At 36.4% G+C, this 18,793-nt stretch overlaps 1 non-coding gene across 1 annotated transcript; it reads left to right on the top strand.

The window, feature by feature from the left end:
- The first annotated feature begins 3,248 nt into the window (after positions 1-3,248).
- LOC141654577 (small nucleolar RNA R71) lies at positions 3,249-3,355 on the top strand. Its single transcript, XR_012548133.1, has one exon. It is a non-coding gene; the product is annotated as a small nucleolar RNA R71 (small nucleolar RNA).
- Positions 3,356-18,793: the final 15,438 nt, after the last annotated feature.

Genomic DNA, 18,793 nt, shown 5'->3' with positions numbered 1-18,793 from the left:
CAAAATCCTTTATAAACCTTCTATAAAAACCCGCATGAGCCAAGAAACTCCTCACACCTTTAACATTGGTGGGTGGGGGAAGTTTCTCAATCACCTCAACTTTGGCCTTGTCCACTTGGGTCCCTCTTTTGGAAATGACATGACCAAGAACCACTCTCTCTTGCACCATAAGGTGGCAATTTTCCCAATTCAACTTGAGGTTGTATTGGATGCAAGTTTGGAGCACTTGGGAGAGGTTCTTCAAACAATCATCAAAGGAAGTGTCATGGACGCTAAAGTTGTCCATAAACACTTCCATGGACTTCTCAATATAGTTCGAAAAAAATGACATCATAGCTCTTTGAAATGTCCCGGGAGCATTGCAAAGTCCAAATGGCATTCTCCGATATGCGAAGACACCATAGGGACAAGTGAAAGTAGTTTTTGCTTGGTCTGGGTGAATAGGTATTTGGAAAAACTCGGAGTAACCGTCAAGAAAACAAAAATACTCATGATTTGCCAATCTCTCGAGCATTTGATCAATAAAAGGCAAAAGGAAGTGATCTTTGATTTAGGCGGAATTTAATTTCCGGCAATTAATACACATTCTACATCCCGTGACCGGTCGCGTGGAGATGAGTTCACTATCCTCATTCTCAACCACAGTCATACCGCCCTTTTTGGGGACAATTTGAACCGGGCTTACCCAATCGCTTCCCGAGATAGAGTATATAATTCCAGCCTCAAGCAATTTATCAACTTCCTTCCTCACCACCTTCTTCAAATTCTCATTCAATCTCCTCAGTGGTTGAGCGGAGAGGGCGTATCCATCCTCTAGTGTAATGCGATGCATGCACACTCTAGGATCGATACCCACAAGATCGTCAATGCTATACCTAAGTGCCTTTTTGTTGGTTCTAAGGACACTTACAAGTTTTTATTTTTGTTCCACTTGTAGGTTAGCATTGATAATCACGAGGAAGGTCTTTGCATCATCAAGAAAACCATATTCGAGGGAGGGGCGAAAGGGTTTAAGGTCTACCTTTGGAGGGTTCTTACTCTCAACTTCACATGATGGTGGTGGTAGAGCATCATAATCTTCTTCTTTATCTTCTCCCGAGTGTTGATCCCCTGTTTATTCAATCACCTCTTCAAGAATGTCAACCGAATAAGCACTCTCAAACATTGGCTTAGACATAGCTCCTGTGAGAGAAAATTCAACCACATTTCCTCCCACATTGAAGGAAAGCTTTCCATTCCTCACATCAATTATTACCCCTCCGTTTGCCATGAACGGTCTACCAAGAATAATTGGAGTTTGTTCGTCTTCCGGAATACCTAATACCACAAAGTCCGCCGGTATATAGAAATTCCCCACTTTTACCGGAACATCTTCAAGAACTCCTTTAGGATATTGTACCGGTCGATCGGCAAGTTGCAATGTCATAGAAGTGGGAATCATGTCTTGGAGACCAAGCTTCTTGGCAATGGGAAGAGGTAGGATGCTAACACTTTCACCCAAATCGCACAAAGCTCTTTCAGTGTTCACATTGCCTACCATACACGGGATTGAGAAGCTACCCAAGTCTTGTAATTTCTTAGGCATGTGATTAAGCAATACCAAACTACATTCTTCTGTCAAGGCAACTAATCCATCTTCTCCAATTCCCCTTTTTTTGTCAACACATCTTTGAGAAATTTGATATAGAGTGGCATTTATGTCACTACCTCAGTGAAAGGCAATGAAACTTCAAGTTTCTTCAACATTTCCAAGAACTTAGAGAATTTCTTCTCCTCGTTCATTACTCTACCTCTATTAGGAAAAGGCATTGGAGGGACATAAGCCTTACTAGGAGGTGAGGCTTGCTTGGTTTCATCAATTTTCTTGGGTTCGTTTTCTTTTCTTTGCTACCCACTTTGTCAACCTCGATTTCTTCCAAGACAAAGTTTTCATCATCCATGGGTTGATCACTTACTTTCCCCTTTTTAGAGTTCTCACCTCTACTTGTTGGTGATAAAGGTGGGCTCTTATCTCCTCCTCTCATAGCATCCCTCTTTCTCTTTGAATCATAGTCATAGTCCTTATATGAGTCTTCCAATTCTTTTCCACCCCTTAAGGTGACCGCATGAGCTTGTTAGTGATGAGGCGGTTCATCCTTAAGGTGGGAGCCTTGCATTGGTAAAGATTGTGATCCCCTTGGAGGATTAGAAGATCCTTGATTAGAGTTAGCCATGTAAGAATCAAGCGTTCTTTGGTGTGCTTGAACATTAGAAATGCGGGACCTTAGAAGCTTGAACTGTTGCTCCGCATTGGCTTCTCTTTGTAATCCTGTGGCTTCCATATTTTTCAACATTTGTTCAATAGACGCATTTGGGTTCGGTGGTTCAATGAGAGGGGGTGGTTGATTTTGGGGTTGTTAATTGTGATTTCCTTGGAAATTTTTGTTTCCATGGTAGTTTTGATTTCTTTGGAAATTTTGGTTTCCTTGGAAATTTCCTTGGGATTGAAAATTTTGATTGTCATTCTAATTGTTGTTCCTTAGAGGTAGAGGAACATAAGGTTGATTGTTGTTTTGTAGAAATCTCCGAAACTTGGAACCTTGACCTTGGTTTTGGTTTTGGTTGTATTGCCTTGAACGGTCCGGCTTTGGTGGTGGTTGATATTGAGGTTGTTGATATTTAGGGTCCAAAAGTTGGCCCTCATATGAAAGCCTCGGATCGGATCTTGATTCGGAAAAGCACGGTAAAAAGTCTCTTGACGTTGATAAGAGTACCTTGCTTGTTAGCCTTGCACAAGATAGCACTCTTGTGGATATTGGTCATCTTGTTGAAGATGTATGGAGAAGCATGTGTCGTATGTGTGGCTTACTCCACCACAATTGTCACATATCGGTTGTTGGATGTAGTTCATTGGAGGAGACCTTGGCTCTTGCACATAGTACACCCTAGAGTGACTTGGTCTCTCCTCTTGGACTTGTTGGACTTGATGGACTTGTCCCTTACCCTTCTCCAATCCCAAGTTATCAAATTTCTTTGACAATTCATCCAACTTAAGCTTTGTTTCCAGCTCAAGTCTAGTTGTCTCTTCACCTTTTCCATCACTATCTCTTGTACCATAGCTATTTTCCATCTCGTAAATATTTTGAATCATCTCCGTAATAGCCGCGCTATTCATAGCATCAAAGTTTCCGCCGGAAGCCGCGACAATCATGTCCCTAAATCTCGGCTAAAGGGTTTGGAAGAATGTTTGGGTAGTCATCCATTTGGGGATGCCATGATGTGGGCAAGAGGTAAGAAGGTCCCAGAATCGTTCCCAAGTTTCACTTAGGGTCTAAAGGTCTTTTTGTTTGAAGGTTTCAATCTCATGCCTTATCCTTGCGGTTTTTAAGGGTGGGTAAAATTTGTTGATGAAAGCGTTAGAAAGGCTAGCCCAAGTTGTGAATGTACTTGGTTTGTGTGAACTCAACCATTTCCTTGCAATGTCTTTCAAAGAGAAAGGGAAGAGCATGAGAAGAATTTGGTCTTCGGTGACACCATTATGCTTGATTGTGCCCACCTTCTCTTTGAACATAACTAGATACCCATGTGCATCCTCATTCTTTATCCCATGGAAGACATCTTGTTGAATGAAGAAGATTACATAGTGCCTTAGCTCAAAGGTGTTGGGAGCAATGGCACCATAGTTAATCGCCGAGCAAGACCGGTTAGGGTCCGGCCTATTGTACTAGCCCATAGGTTGGTCCGCCATGTTGTCGTTCACAAAGTTGTATCTTGGTGAAATGGGTGAATTTAGGATATTTGGCGACCTTGGTGACTCGGTGTTATGAGTGTTGTTTGAAGGTTGTGAATGAGTGGGTGAGTTTTCGAGATATGGACTTGGTGAATGCGTGGTGGGATGTTGAGTTGATGAAGATGGGAGGAATAGGGTGTTGTATTTGGAGGCTCAATTGTGGAAATTGGGGGAGTTGACGGATTAACAAAGGTTGGTGATCTTCGTATAGCCGAAAGAGCTTGTCGTCATCCTGCTCGGAATGTCTTCTCGATCTCGTGATTAAGAGGGAAGAGAGGTTCGATATAGCACATATTCATACACTTAACAAAAGATCAAATGGTCTTAATGCAAAGTTTTCACTAAGACAAAGGGAAAGAAAATAAAACAAATAAATAAAGGAACTAAGCCTAGAATCAAATAAATTATCTTATCCAATACTCGATGTCCCCGGCAACGGCGCCAAAAACATGATGTACTTTATATTTATAACCTCGCAAGTATAACGAGTGATCGTTGTAGATGTGAGGGTCGAACCCAAGGGACGAAAAGTTATGGTTCTAAGACGGTTTAGTTAATCCTAGTTTAATTCAAGCCAAGGGCAAGTTGGTTGGTAACTAAAGATGAATTACGACTAAGACAAGGAAAACAAAAATAAGCAAGTAAAAGACAAGATTAAACTCAAGATATTAAGAGACTAGGGTGCTTGGGTTCACTAGTGTAGGGTATGGTTGACTTATGGTTACCACTAGGGTAGTCTAAGAGCAAGGTCAAGGAAGGTCTCCACCCCTCGGTGTGAGACGGTCCTCTAGGCTAGGTCGGGTCAAACTCTCACTCTAACCCTCCCTAAACATGTTATTGTCACACACAAACTTAACACAAGCCTACACTATGCCAAATAATAGGATCAACAACGGTTAGATAAGGTGATATACCGTTGTAATACAAAACACGGAACCGTTATTACATCGACCCTTGTTATTTTGTGACCACGGTTGTTAAAAAGGCGGAACCGTTATGAAATGTAAATAACGGGTTCAGATAACCGTAATACAATATTAAGAACGGTTTAAAAACCGTTGTCTATAATATTGAAACCGTGGTAGTATTAGTTGGAATGCTCTATGGAAACCTCTGACAATGGTTTTACTGAAACAAAACCGTTGTAAAATATTAAATATGGCAACGGTTTATGCTTATTAAACCGTTTTAATTGTCATGAATTCGACAACGGTTTTATTTCGTTATATTATATTTTTGGCCGTAGCATTATTGATGAATATGTCAACGGGTTTCTATTTAATTGCGACCATTGTCAATATATATATTGACCACGGTTTTATTTTTAACCTTAATCGAATTTATAAATATTTTAAAAAAAAATTGTTTTAGCAGTTCCAAAGAAATTTCTTTGAAATGCTAATTTTTGCGAAAGAGTAGTTCATTTGAAATGCTACCGCAAAATAGCATTTCAAAGAAATTGCGATTGCAAAAATTCAATCCTGCATTATCAGAATATTACACAGATTGATCTATTCAACCCAGCATCAATATTATAAACAGGGTGACCAAAACTAAATACACATGGCTCTATATACACACATACATAATGAGCGGACTATTGACCATCCGTTAGTGAAAGAAAATAAGTGGCCCACTTACTTCTCATGTCTGCGATGTCTTCTTTCGAATAGGTTGGGTGTTTGTTGTTGATTGAAAATGGGAACTACAAATCAAAATATACTTAATCAAAATAGACAGAATAAGTGGAATATTACACAGAATTAAACCCAAGTTATGTTTGAAATAGTTATTAAAACAAACTAATCGGTGACTCTATGCTGGTATATTTTCGGGTGATAATCTCCCACATGGACCGACAATAGTAAAAGGCGCATTGTTTATCATGTGGTTGTATAGGAGACTATTATATAAATCATATATAAATAAGCTAAATTAGATCAACCTCTCACATAAACATAACTTAAATGATAGGAGTAATTATTAAGAATACACTTACTTTTATCCGGAGAATAGTTGGACTTGATGCTCCAATTGCTCGAAACACACTAATTCATAAATATATACAGGAAATTATAATTAGCATTTGGCTCAGTAATATTGATGGGACATTAAAAGGAGCCTAGTCTTCAAAGATCATACAATAACAGTTGACATTATAATGTAAGGTTGTAAACTTACTCAGTTATAAACTTTACAAATTTCTCGGAGGGACCATGTCCGCAAGAGTCAATCCAGTACACTATGCTTTTTCTCACATTGATTGCCATTAGCGGCCAATGGTTGCTATGAAATATTGAAAATTGAACTGTTAGTTCATATACATGCATGTAAGCGTGTTAATAAATGATTAGAATCGTGATTCATTATAATAAAGTACTATACATACCGATTCTCATTGTATGGGGCAAACCATAGGCTTTTGGGAATCCTCAACCGTTGAGCAATTTTATCGATGTGATCTTCGTATGTATATCCATGCACCTTTAGAGAGAACACTTCAGGTGGCAAGAATCCGTAGTCATGAGAAACATAGTTCCCCTCAGCGATGTGTGTAAACAGGTACCTATTACGTCAAATGGAACGAAGAATGTTATTTTCATTGATGATTTAAATAAACATCACTATTCGTAAAACCAAATGACAAGTTTTATTAGTGAACTTACTTCATCCAAATTAAAATGTGCATATCATCTAACTTGTCAAGGTCGAGAAACTGACACAGTGATTCCCCATCCATCATAACAATTGTACCTTCGCCCACAACATCCTCTTCGATCTGAATAATGAGTACATCCCCGGTAGCTGCCTTCCTTTCAGCCAGCTGGTGCAAAGCTACGACCGTTGGAGTATTCAATTTTTGCTTATAATCATCGCTCTGATATTTAGCTTTAAGAGGAGCAACAGGCTTGTGTGCAGCAAAATTAGATTGCTTACAATATACGTCGTCTGATTTAAGCTCGGTCTACAATTTAGAAAAAAAAAATTATATATATATATATATATATATATATATATATATATATATATATATATATATATATATATATATATATATATATATATATATATATATATATATATATATATATATATATATATATATATATATATATATATATATATATATATATATATATATATATATATATATATATATATATATATATATATATATACATACATCAAACGAGACGTCATATATTATTTAAATAACAAAAAAAAAACTCACAATCTATTTTTCAAATTATTACTACCTCTTGAATTTTGGGTGGAGAGACAGTCGAATCAGTGACTTTGGGTGTTGACGTAGTAGTCCTAATTTCAGCCATAATGGCTTCGTGTAACTCCTGCAAATGTAAAAATTAAAATACTTACTATATGTTAGATAAGGTTACTCTAATAAATTTTAATGCGTTCATTATATAAAATGTGTTAGTTTTAGCATAACTACCTCGGAGATGTCAACATTAATGAATGCTTCAGGCCATTGTACAATCGAACCCACGACATCTTGCAAACACCAATTATCACTAAGTGGTACTATTAGAGTACCGTACTCCTCCAGATATAAGTGGGTCACTTCCACTTTCCTCCAATTCTGACGGAGGGCAATGCCTTGAACCTCAACTTCTTGAATCTGGTCGTAATAGAACGCGGCTCCCCTAGCAACAGCAATTTTGTCGGATGGTACTATAGGGACATTGTAGTGAAGAACACAAGGCTTCTTGAAAACGCCCTTCACATTTTTAATTAATTAGTATATATACATGCACTACTTTAATTAATAAATTTAATTAATTAGTATATATACAGCAATTATAAACTAGTCGTAGTAGCTAATACCTCGTCAAAAGCCGGATTTGGAGATGATAAGAACGTGTCATCATCAACTACCTCCACCTCCTCTCTCACGGCCTTCATGGCTTCCTCTTCAATACCCGATCTTGATCCTTTGACATGTCTTCAGCTCCCACCACATTCTCCTTTGTCATGTCATCCTCAGTTCGCATGCCCGCTTTTTCCTTCTCCTCCCCTGCTTCCTTTATGACTTGTCGAACCATAACCAACTCTTCTTTAGATGGCTTATCCCCCGTTTCCACCATTCCGAGTATAAACCTGGCCATTGTTTGTAGTTGTGTAGTAGAAATGAATATGATTGAACTTATTAAGTGATTACTAATAAAGTGATCCCAATGAGTCGCAAATAAATTACCTTAAACTTGTCAGACTGCCTATAAGCAATAAAGTTATACCAATCTTCCTGGCTGACATACCGATACTTCTTCGTTGGTGGTTTCTTGTTCATCTTCCCGGTCTTCTTGTTGAACAAATGGTTCCGAGAAACCTTTAACTTCCATGCTCTGAAGGATTCCCCTATCTTTTTTTGTAGGAAACCATCATGTTCTTGGGGGACAGTGTAAGCTGATTGCATATATGGTGAGCATATTTGGTTAGTTTCGGCTAATAGCACATATCGAATACTAAGATAATTTCATCTAAAGCATTTATTATTGTATATACATACCTTTATTCTCTCCCATAGCATTTCCTTGAGGTCTTCACTCAACTGATTGATACGCGGCAACCAAGAGGCACATACTCTCTTACATAACTACCAATCCAACTCGCAAAATTAGCAGCAAAGGTATCATCTGGCAGCCCCGTTAATTCATCCCATTGAAGTTTATTAGGTATCCCTCTCTCAAGACAAAAAACGCGGGTTAGTGACGGCCCAACCGACAGAAAAAAGAGTCCGTCATAAAACACGGGTTACTGACGGATTTGTGACGGAAATTCCGTCAGTAACGTTTCCTGACGGACAATCCGTCAGTAACTATTGGCGCGTTGACTAAGTCAAAGGCGCCAAAAAAGCTGTGACGGAAATCCCGTCAATAATTCCTTAAACCTGACGGAATATCCGTCAGTGGGTTTCACACGTTAAAATGGAGTCCAGCTGGAAAGCAATTAGCATAACTGACGGAATTTCCGTCAGTATTTTGGGAAAACTGACGGAATATCCGTCAGTGGGTCAATAATTATTTGAATTCTGTTGTGACAGGGTGGCACAATAATTGAGACACTGACGGATATTCCGTCAGGAATTAGATAAAACTGACGGAAATTCCGTCAGTTGTCCATATAATGTGACGTGTAAAATTTCTGCATTATTGGCCTGATAAAGATATCAGTGACGGATATTCCGTCAGTGTTTTTGATATACTGACGGATATTCCGTCAGTTTTTTTGTTCTACTGACGGATATTCCGTCAGTCCTTCCTTATATCTCAACCACGGGAACATCCCGTATCACTTTACCAATTTTTCCCCCAAAATTAAAAATCGCGAAACCCTCCTCCACCACCTTAAAACCTGACACCACCACCACCCTCCTCCACTTCCGGCGCCGCCACCACCACCAACAACACCACCACGCCGTCGCCATCACTATAAGGTAATTTTATTTGTTTTTCTTCTTTTCTCCTTTCTCTTTTTCCTTTTCCTTTAATTGTTTTTAATTTTTTTTTTCTCCATAGCCTCCCGCCGCCACTACTGCCGCCTCCTGTCGCCGCCACCCCTGCCGCCACTTTCCTCTTTCTCATCCTTCTTTTTCATTTTTTTTCTTTGTGGAGCTAATTAGGTATTTTCTCTTTTAATTTTTTTTGTTTAATTATCTTAATTGAATTAGAATATTAGTTATTGTTTTAATTATTGTTGATGTTGATGCATGTTGACTTAGGATAGAAGCCAATTTTGTTTAAATGTATGTTGTAACGGTTTTAATGTATGCATCTAATTTTTTTGTTAATTAGATTATTGTTAACTTTTGTGAAATGTTAATGTTTTTAAAATGATAATTAGACTAGATATGTAAATTGAAAAATTATTGATGTTAGTTTTTAAAATGATAATTAGACTAGATATGTAAAATGAAAAATAAATCATGTTAGTTTATGTTAATTGAAAAAGTAGTCATTGTTGTATGTTTTGTTTTTAATATTGTTAAAATTATTGTTCATATTGACCTAGTACCCGTTCAAAAATTACTCACTAGGAGTAATTTTTGAATAGTCCCCGTTTTGGGACTGTCTTTGTACGTTTTAAGTCACTTAGGTAGTAAACATGTGCTTGTGATTTGTTAATGAGAAAAGAGTTTGGTGACAATTCCTTTAATGTTTTCTAAATGCATATGTAGAGTAATTATTTATTCTAAATTGTGTATTTGGAGAACGGATGGGAATTGCTGCCGAATTTTTTTTCCTCATTAATAAATCACAAGTAAATGTTTGCTAGTGACTTGAAACGTACATTGATGGGTTTAGGCTGGAGTGATAAGGACCCAATTGAAAGAAATACAATATTTATATTGGTTAAAATGTTAAACTATTGTGTATTATTCTTGATTTTGATTGTTGTTAGGTTATTTTTTAATGACATATATAAATGTGTAGATACATAATAACATGAAAAGATTAGGAACGGCAGTGGATGTATGAAAGATTAGACGAAAAAAAAGAAACCCAAGTGTTTTAGCAGGATTTCCCCTGAATGGATCCGGCTTGATTAAAGAGTAATTTGGGTATCTAGTTCTATAAGTTTGGAATATTATGAGTGAATAACAAGGGAAGAATTAAGTATAAGGAATGACGTTTGTATTATTTTGATAAATTGAGTACAATCTTGTGTGTGTAGCTGACTATTCAGGAATAAAATGAGAGTTAAAGTATAAATAATTGACCAATAATGAATCCTTTTACAATTGTTAGATTCTGCTATTTATAGTTCTACAAATGCTACCGTTACATTCATCTTCAACGTTTCTCTCAATTGTAGGAGTTGTTGCCGGATTAATAGGGCACGCTCCCTATTAATTCGCTTGACCTGTTCCACTCTCAACCAATCTTTAGCTTTTCCTCTTCTTTCCGTCTTGATTCATAGATGATATAGTCTCATGGTTGGACTTGGTCTTCCTTGAGAATAAGACACGATTATTAGCTTATACAACTGCATTTCTTGTTTATCTTCCTAATCCAGCTTGTTTGAATACTCCGCCAGGCTATTCTGTATTTACTATCAGGCTCTTCTTCCAGAATCTAGTAGCATGCTTATCCTGTAGTACTCTTCATCTGCCAAATAGTGTTTAGATATGTTCGGACTCTGGTTGCCTTAATCAGCCTAATGGACTCGGGCTGAGTTACAGTCAGACCAGGCTAAACTGGGCCTAACAATTGCCCCTTGACATTTTACCCGTGCTGGATCAGGCCAGGGGTGAGATGTCAACTTTACCGGGTTAAACAATAAAAAGAATCATATTTACTCAATGACTCTTAGACTCCTAGTTACCGTTAAAAACTTGCAACGGCTAATTTGTGTGATGTCACGCTGACAGTTTTGTGTTTTCTAGGGTTTTTACACCGTTATTTCTCTCCTATGAATATGGTATTTGCGATGAGTTTGTTTTTCACAAAATTTCTTCCACTTTCCTTGCTCAACTTTCTCTAAAATTCTCCCCTATTTCCCAGGAGTCTTACTCTGTCAACTTATAATCTTTCAATAAACAAAATTCATCACAATAAACTAAATAATAAAGGATATGGGAGCCAAAAAGCGTTCGCACCCCGAAAGTCACCGCCGAACTCCGAACCCAAAGACGTCCAGGAGGAGGAGGTGATTGAAGTTGATCCTCCTGCTCGTGCTATAGCTTTTAAATATCAGGATTCTATTTTTTCTGCTCTTCAATCTCTGGATCCTTATTTCTCTGAGGAAAACTTATTGAAGACGAACTATGATAGGGTTTTAAGGGAGAAAAATATTATTCCTGATTCGACTGAGGTATGGATTCCTGAATCTTGTCCAGTCGGAGCTAACTGGGTGTCACCTGGTTGGTTCTGTATTTTTTAATGGGCGTTCAAAGCAGGCTGTAAGTTACCTTTTACTCCTTTAATGATTGACACCATTCGTGCCATGGAAGTATCACCTTTTCAAATTATGCCCATGGTTTGGAAACTTGTTCATTCCATTGAAAATTTATGTGCTAAACACAATCTTGTAATTACTATTAATGATATTAAGGCAATATATCATATGAAAAATCCTGTTAATGGTCGTTTTAATTTGAGAATCAAGTCGAAGATGTCTCCATTAATCACTAACCTGGATTCTGGAGATGATAAAAGTCGGGCAAAGACTTTCTGTTTATCCGGATCGAGAGTCCGGGGTCGGCTTTGATTACCCGAGATATCCCCTCTGGAAAGTGGTAGGTTTCTGTCTTTGTTAGTTTGCAATATATATTATACGAAATTAAGATGTTTTGAGTTTCACCTGTGTATTTTTGATGATTTTTGTAGCTCCTGATTGGAACTCTGATCCTCTTGACGAGGAAGCTATTTCCAGGATTGAGGCTTTCCTTGCTATTCCTGAGGAAGAGAGGGCCTGGCCTGCTAGTCTGGGCAGGGAATTATTGCCTCGGTATATGAAGACTAAGCTGAGCGCTGTTAGAGTACCCAAAGGCAAGCCTAGCTCCACTGCTCTTTCCTGTACGTCTTCTATATGTCTTTATGTTGATTGTTGTCTTCTTATTGTTTTTCATCCGATATTTATGTATATTCTTTATATATTCAGTATTCAGGTCTTCTGCTAGGTTGGCCAGCTTTACTGCAAAAGATTTAAAGGCTGGGGTGGCTAGAATTGCTTTGAATACAAGAGCCAGGAGGCTAGTGGGAGTGATAAGACGCTTGATATTTTGGTTTCTGATGTCCAGCCTCCCCAAGAACCGCCCAGGCTAGTATCGCCAGAGGTCGTTCAGGCTTCTAAAAGGAGAAGGGAAGATGTTATTCCTGAAGAGCAAGGGGGAGAGAAAGAGCATATTCAAGCTCAACCGATCAGGAGTATCAGGCAGGTGTCTGCTAGGATTGACGATATGGATGCTGCCCGGGCACAGATAGATGAGTTTTCTGCAAAAATGGGCGGGCAGCTTTTGTCTGCTCAAACCCTTGAGTCGTCTACTAAAGTGGTTTCTATTCTGACTTCTCTTGTGACAAAGGCTGCTGAACTTGCTTCTCAGGCTAAGGAGGTTAGTTGTAAAGGGATGTTTTAATTGTTCAAGTGTTCTTTGTGTTGCTTTATGTTGGGCTGATTAATTTTGTTTCTTGTAGGGATTGGATGTCGGGTTGGCTACTGCTTGTCAGCTCAGGGATGCCCAGGCTAGGGTTTCTAGCCTGGAAGAAAAAATGGATAAGGTTAACCGTGAGCTGCACACATCCAGGGGTAATGAAGTAGTGCTTCAATCTCAGCTGGCGACAGCTAGAGAGGCATCCAGGGCTGCTATAGTCGGTGAGGTGGCTGCAAAAATGCCGAGAAGGTTGTCGGGCAAGAGTTGGAGGTCGTTAAGGGAGAGTCGGCTGCCGAGAAGCGAGGCAATGCAGATCACCGAGGAAGAATGAAGAGCTTGGTGCTTTGAAAAGGAATTAGTGGAGGCGCGGCTTGCCGATGTTTGCTCGGTACTTCTTTGGGAAAGGCCGGGTTGATGCTATGAGGGATCCTAATCGACCGGGCTAATGGGATCGGGACCGGGATGAGACAAAGACTGGACACTCGGTATCCCGATTTGGCCAACATGGGCCAAGAAGAAGAAGTGGATTCTCCTCCTTCCAAGGAAAAATCGGTGATCGGAAATGGTGGATGGTTGTGAGTCGATTCATCGGCTCAAAACCTACTTCGATTTATGTTTTTCTTCTTTGTTTTGGCCCATCCAGGGGGATGTTCCTGGAATGGATATTTAGGTATTTTTTGGCCCATCCAGGGGGGATGTCCCTGGAATGGATAATTATTAGGTATGAGGCAAGGCCGGCTATTTTGGATGAATAAATATTTAGTCTTTGTTGGTTCCTTTTTGTGTTTTGACAAGGTATTTTTGTAGTATTGGATGTTTCACTGGATCTCGCCGATTATTCGACCGATCGGGCGCCTTTGTCTTGATCTCGCCATTCTTTGTGTTATGGGTGGGGTTATTGCCTGTCTGTGTTGGGAAATGTGTCCTCAACAATAGTGCGATCACATGATTTAAATATCATTATTAAATCTCATGCCAAGAATACGAAAGGGATGATACATTACATATATAGTCAACTGGTCCACACATATCGGTAATGATTGGCTGGCTAGAGTTTGACATTACTGTCGTGCGACGGTGGTGATCAGTTGATCCCTTGAGGTCACACCTAAAGGACGATTCCCTTAATTGAAAAGGTTAATTAGTTGTATACCGATACAGATTAATTAATTCCTTAAAATTGAACAATTCGATTTGTGAGAGAGAATATTGATATCTTATTGTAATGGGATTAAATAAGATTCATTTTAGTAATAAAATGCTTTGTTGCTAAAATTATCTATTGTTTGAGAAACAATAAAGATAAGAATGAATGGTCAATTATAATTACAAGAAGTTGTGAATTATAACTATATGACCCATTTTATTTATGTGATCAAGTATCACTAATCAATTTGTTGTATGTAATTTAATTAATTCATGAAATGATATTTATGTGATAAATGTGCATTAAAATTAATTAATAACATGTAGCATACTACATGTGACATATTGTGTAACAAATGACAAATTGACAAAATAAAATGGTAGTCCATTTTAAGTATATGGACCGAAAATGGAGGGTGTGTTAGTGGGTTTTGGTTGTTTTATTTTATTTGATAAAATAAACATAATGATGACTACTCTTGACTAGCCTTACAACCTACACCACTTTCTTACACACCTATATTTTTGATAAGAGAAAAAAGAAAAGCAATGATGCTCCTTGGGCTTGAGTTGGGCGGCCACACTACTCTTAATTGAGTAGTGTTGGTTCTTTTCTATTCTTCTTACACTACCATTCAATTAACATGCAAAATGTTCATGAATATTCTCTCTTCTCTCTCCTTAATATTCATTAAAAAGATGAGTATTTGATTGAAATTGTTCATATAAATTACTAAGATTACTAGAAGTAGTATATGAGTATTAGTAATAGATTTTAAGGTAAACTACAATACAAACATCTAGTACATGTTTATTTGTGGGATTAAGGGATTGTCTTGGGTGCTACTAATTGGAGAATCTCTACTTTGGGATTTTGTATGTTCATCCATTATAGGAAAGCTCAAGAACTAACAAGAAGGAGATCTTGTTGGTGCCCAATATGACCGAATTTCATGGTGAGAAAATGTTTTCTTATCTTCTTTTGTTTTAGTTTGCATGCATAAAATCCAACTTTAATTTTATGACAAATTAAATTAAAACATATATGAGTATGTTAGTATGTATATAGATCTACATTTCCTTCAATCGGTATCAGAGTCACGGTTGTTTGCATGCAAATCGGTTAAAAGTTTTTCCGAGTTATAAGAATAACAAATAAAACTTGTAAAATTTGTGTTATTATGAGATATCACAAAATTAATTAATGCATGTTAATATTTCTGGTCCTAAAATGTTTTAGGATATTTTGGTTAATTTTTCGGATTTTTATTGTTCATAATTTACAATAATGGCATTTAAATGTGATTTTATGAGTAAAAATGTCATTTTTGGTCTAAAATTAGCTATACTTCGAATTTTCCATTGATTTTTGGATATGTTGTCACATATATTATTTTGAGATAACCTGTAAATTGTCATAATTTTTGGACTTGTTATGCTCGAAAAATGAATTTTTCATTATTAAATTCGGATTTAGGTGAAAAATAGGTTAATATGAGTTAAATTTCGAATCTGGTCATAAAAAATTAATATGTTGTCACATGCAATTTTAAAAGATGTGTGTAAAATAATTGGCTATAAAGAAGTCTTTTTGCATGATTTATGGATTTTTGAAGAAAAATAGCATAAATAGTGACATTATTAGTGGAAAATTAATAAAACATAATCTATGACTTAGGAAAAACATATAATGTTGCATTTTATTATCTTTTTCAGATATAAAATTGAAAAGTTAGTGAATATAATTTTTCCATGTTTTTATGATTATTTTATTAAAAATCGATAAACCGCAACATTGTTTTTCCGGAAAAATTTCGAAATTTTTAACCTAAGTTTTTGAACATTATGAGTGTCATGGTATTTTTCCAGAATGTTCATAAGTTTAAATTTCAAATTTTGAATTTATTTGAAATTTTGTGATTTATTTGAAGTTTAATAGCTTATTTTTGTAATTTTTGGTCCATTTATGAACAATTTTATAAAATATGGGTTAATTATGGTCAAATTATTAGTGAAGACTAAATTTTGAGTCCTAAGAGGTTAGGGTAATTAACTTATGCATAAATATGAGTTTATGTATATTTGTGATTATAAAAATGTTGAAATCACGCAAATCCGTAAAAACCGAGTAATATACGATATTGGCTAATTAAAGGCGATTTAGCATAAAATTGAGCATGTTCATACATATTATAATGCTGCATTTTTCTTTATGATTGTCATAATTTTAATTTATGTAATTTTGAATTATGTAATTTTACTTAGTATGGCCTTAGTTTTAATTGGTATTTCCCGAAATGTATGGGAATATCGATTCGGTTGTAATTTATTGTGATCTCGTATCACCGTTTTGTAATTTAATAGATTTATTTTATTTTAGTTACAAATGTATAATAGGAAATTATGTAATTTATTATGTAATTTTATTTATCTCGGAGTTCCCAAAGACGGATTTCTTCAAGATGTTGATACATAAAGACGGTGTTACCTCGAGATGCGTGCCACAACCGAAGTTCAAGGGACCAATGGAGTTGGTTTCCGAATATGTAATAGATAAATAGTTTTTCTATTTTAGGAAAGGCCATACTAGGATTTATTTATTTTTATGCTTGCATTTTATTTTATGTCGCATGCATCGCTAAATCGCCATAACTAAAACATGCATTATCATTTTATCGAGTTTATCGACCGTGTCAATTATAATTATCGTCGTTCACCGCTTTAGTTCACTTAAAACGTGATAGATAAAAAATTGACATGACCTCTCGCTAAAATAAACAATTGAGACTTAGCCTTACCAAATAGTAGAAACCATGAAAACCTATTTCGCGAGGGAGTGCGCTCGGCCCCACCGGGGTACAAACCTTGTTACGTAGGGGAAGTGGGTGATAAATGTCTATCCACCGAATTCATGTTGATAAGGGATGTATCGGCCACACCGTGCCCAAGTTAATGTGGGTTTGGATCATGGACACATTTATTCGAAATTTGGATTGAACTCAACAAAAGTGTTTGATAAGGGATGTATCGGCCCCACCGTGCCCTTGTCGGATGTGTTTTGGGCTAAAGATAAATGTTAATGTAATATTATCGACCAAGAGTTCTAAAAGTAGAATCGATTAAACGTTAATCCACCAAGTTATATTGATAAAGGATGTATCGGCCCCACCGTGCCTAAGTCAATATGAATTTGGGTCTTGGAATCATTTATCATAGTTGGGTAGAGGTCACTATGTAAATGCTTTACTTGTTATTTACAAGTATTATTATAACGATAAATGTTAAGTTTTCCACTATTCCGTTATTATTGTTCTATTTCTTTACCACAATTCATATACGATATCATTTCGATTTTTGATTCAAATCTCCTTAAAACATCGTAACTAAAGACAAATATGAATTTGCTTCTAAAACCTCATATGAACCATTGCTAAGGATCCCTTGTAAAGAGTATAGATTAAAGTTATTCATTATCAAACAGGTTTTTGATTCTTGACTAACACATCTACCTACAATGGATTATTTTTCATGTACTTAAATGAATTAAGTACCTTGAAGCGATAAATTGTTTTGGTAATTAGTTTTGTCAAGAATTCGTAATTGACCAAAATAACGCAACCACTTCAATGAAAGTTTTAAGACTAAAACGAACAAATGAAGAGTGAATCTTCATGAATTCAATTTTGCTTCTCAAAGCAAAGACTCATTGAATTAAGTGGGAGCATTCTCTTAAACCGTTAAGATGAGGACGAGGTTCAAGAAGTAAAGATAATAATGGAATTGATACAAGGTAATGTTAAAAGTAAAGTTGTTGAGAATAGCGATACTAAACCTATCAATCCCGACTGATAAAGTTTCCATTGTCTTAAATGTTGGACACGAGAAAGGAAACTACCCCAAATTATTGAAGAATCAACAAGTTAGTTGTGGGACATCTAATGGGACCTTCTTCGTTAAATGTTTATTTGATTAAACATAAATTTTGCTAGTACTACTTCGTCAATATTAGAAACCGGGGGTGGTTTTCATCATTTGTACTTGATACATAAGATGATTAGAATATGACGACTAGCAACAATAATGTCGAGAGATAGAGTGATTGTGTACTCAATCTAGTTTTGGATTTAAAGTTGTACTTAATTATGACTATTAAGTGCATAAACTCTAAATAAGAATATAAACTTGTTAAGATACAAAAGAGGTTTCACTTTTGTGACCCTATACACCATGATTTGATGTATGGCTAGCCCATCATCAAGGTGATTATATTCTAAACCAAACTAGAATAATATATCATGAAGATGATACAAGACTCAAATTGGTAACCCGAGATTAAACCTTAAAATTTTGGAATGATGAACGCAAAGAGTTAACGAGTACTCTTGAAACCATTAGATTGTTAATGGTATATGCGTATCTTGTATTCAAAGCAAGATGTCTCATGCCTTTTGGTTGAAAAGGAGATCGAGGTTGTAAATCATTGATCCAAAATAGGTTGATCATTCTCTTTTACCAACGATTTAAGTTGATGCTAAAGTGTTAACTTAATAAGGTAAATAGAAAAATCTTTAAAGAAGTTTAAAGAGTTAAAGAAATCACGATTTAGTCGTGATGGGATTATCAAAGTGAAGACTTTGATATAAGCCAATGGAAATGTGATCTAATATCACAAGTTAATCTCTCTTAGCACGCATTATGATATAATGTGTGATTGGATAAGAATTCAAACACTATTCGATAAGGTTTGGACTTCGATCAAGTTACAT

Source organism: Silene latifolia, chromosome 4 (assembly GCF_048544455.1).
Source record: "Silene latifolia isolate original U9 population chromosome 4, ASM4854445v1, whole genome shotgun sequence".
In the NCBI taxonomy this organism is placed as follows: domain Eukaryota; kingdom Viridiplantae; phylum Streptophyta; class Magnoliopsida; order Caryophyllales; family Caryophyllaceae; genus Silene; species Silene latifolia.
The sequence above is the reverse complement of the archived record's forward strand: the minus strand, read 5'-3'. Positions and strand labels throughout refer to the sequence as shown.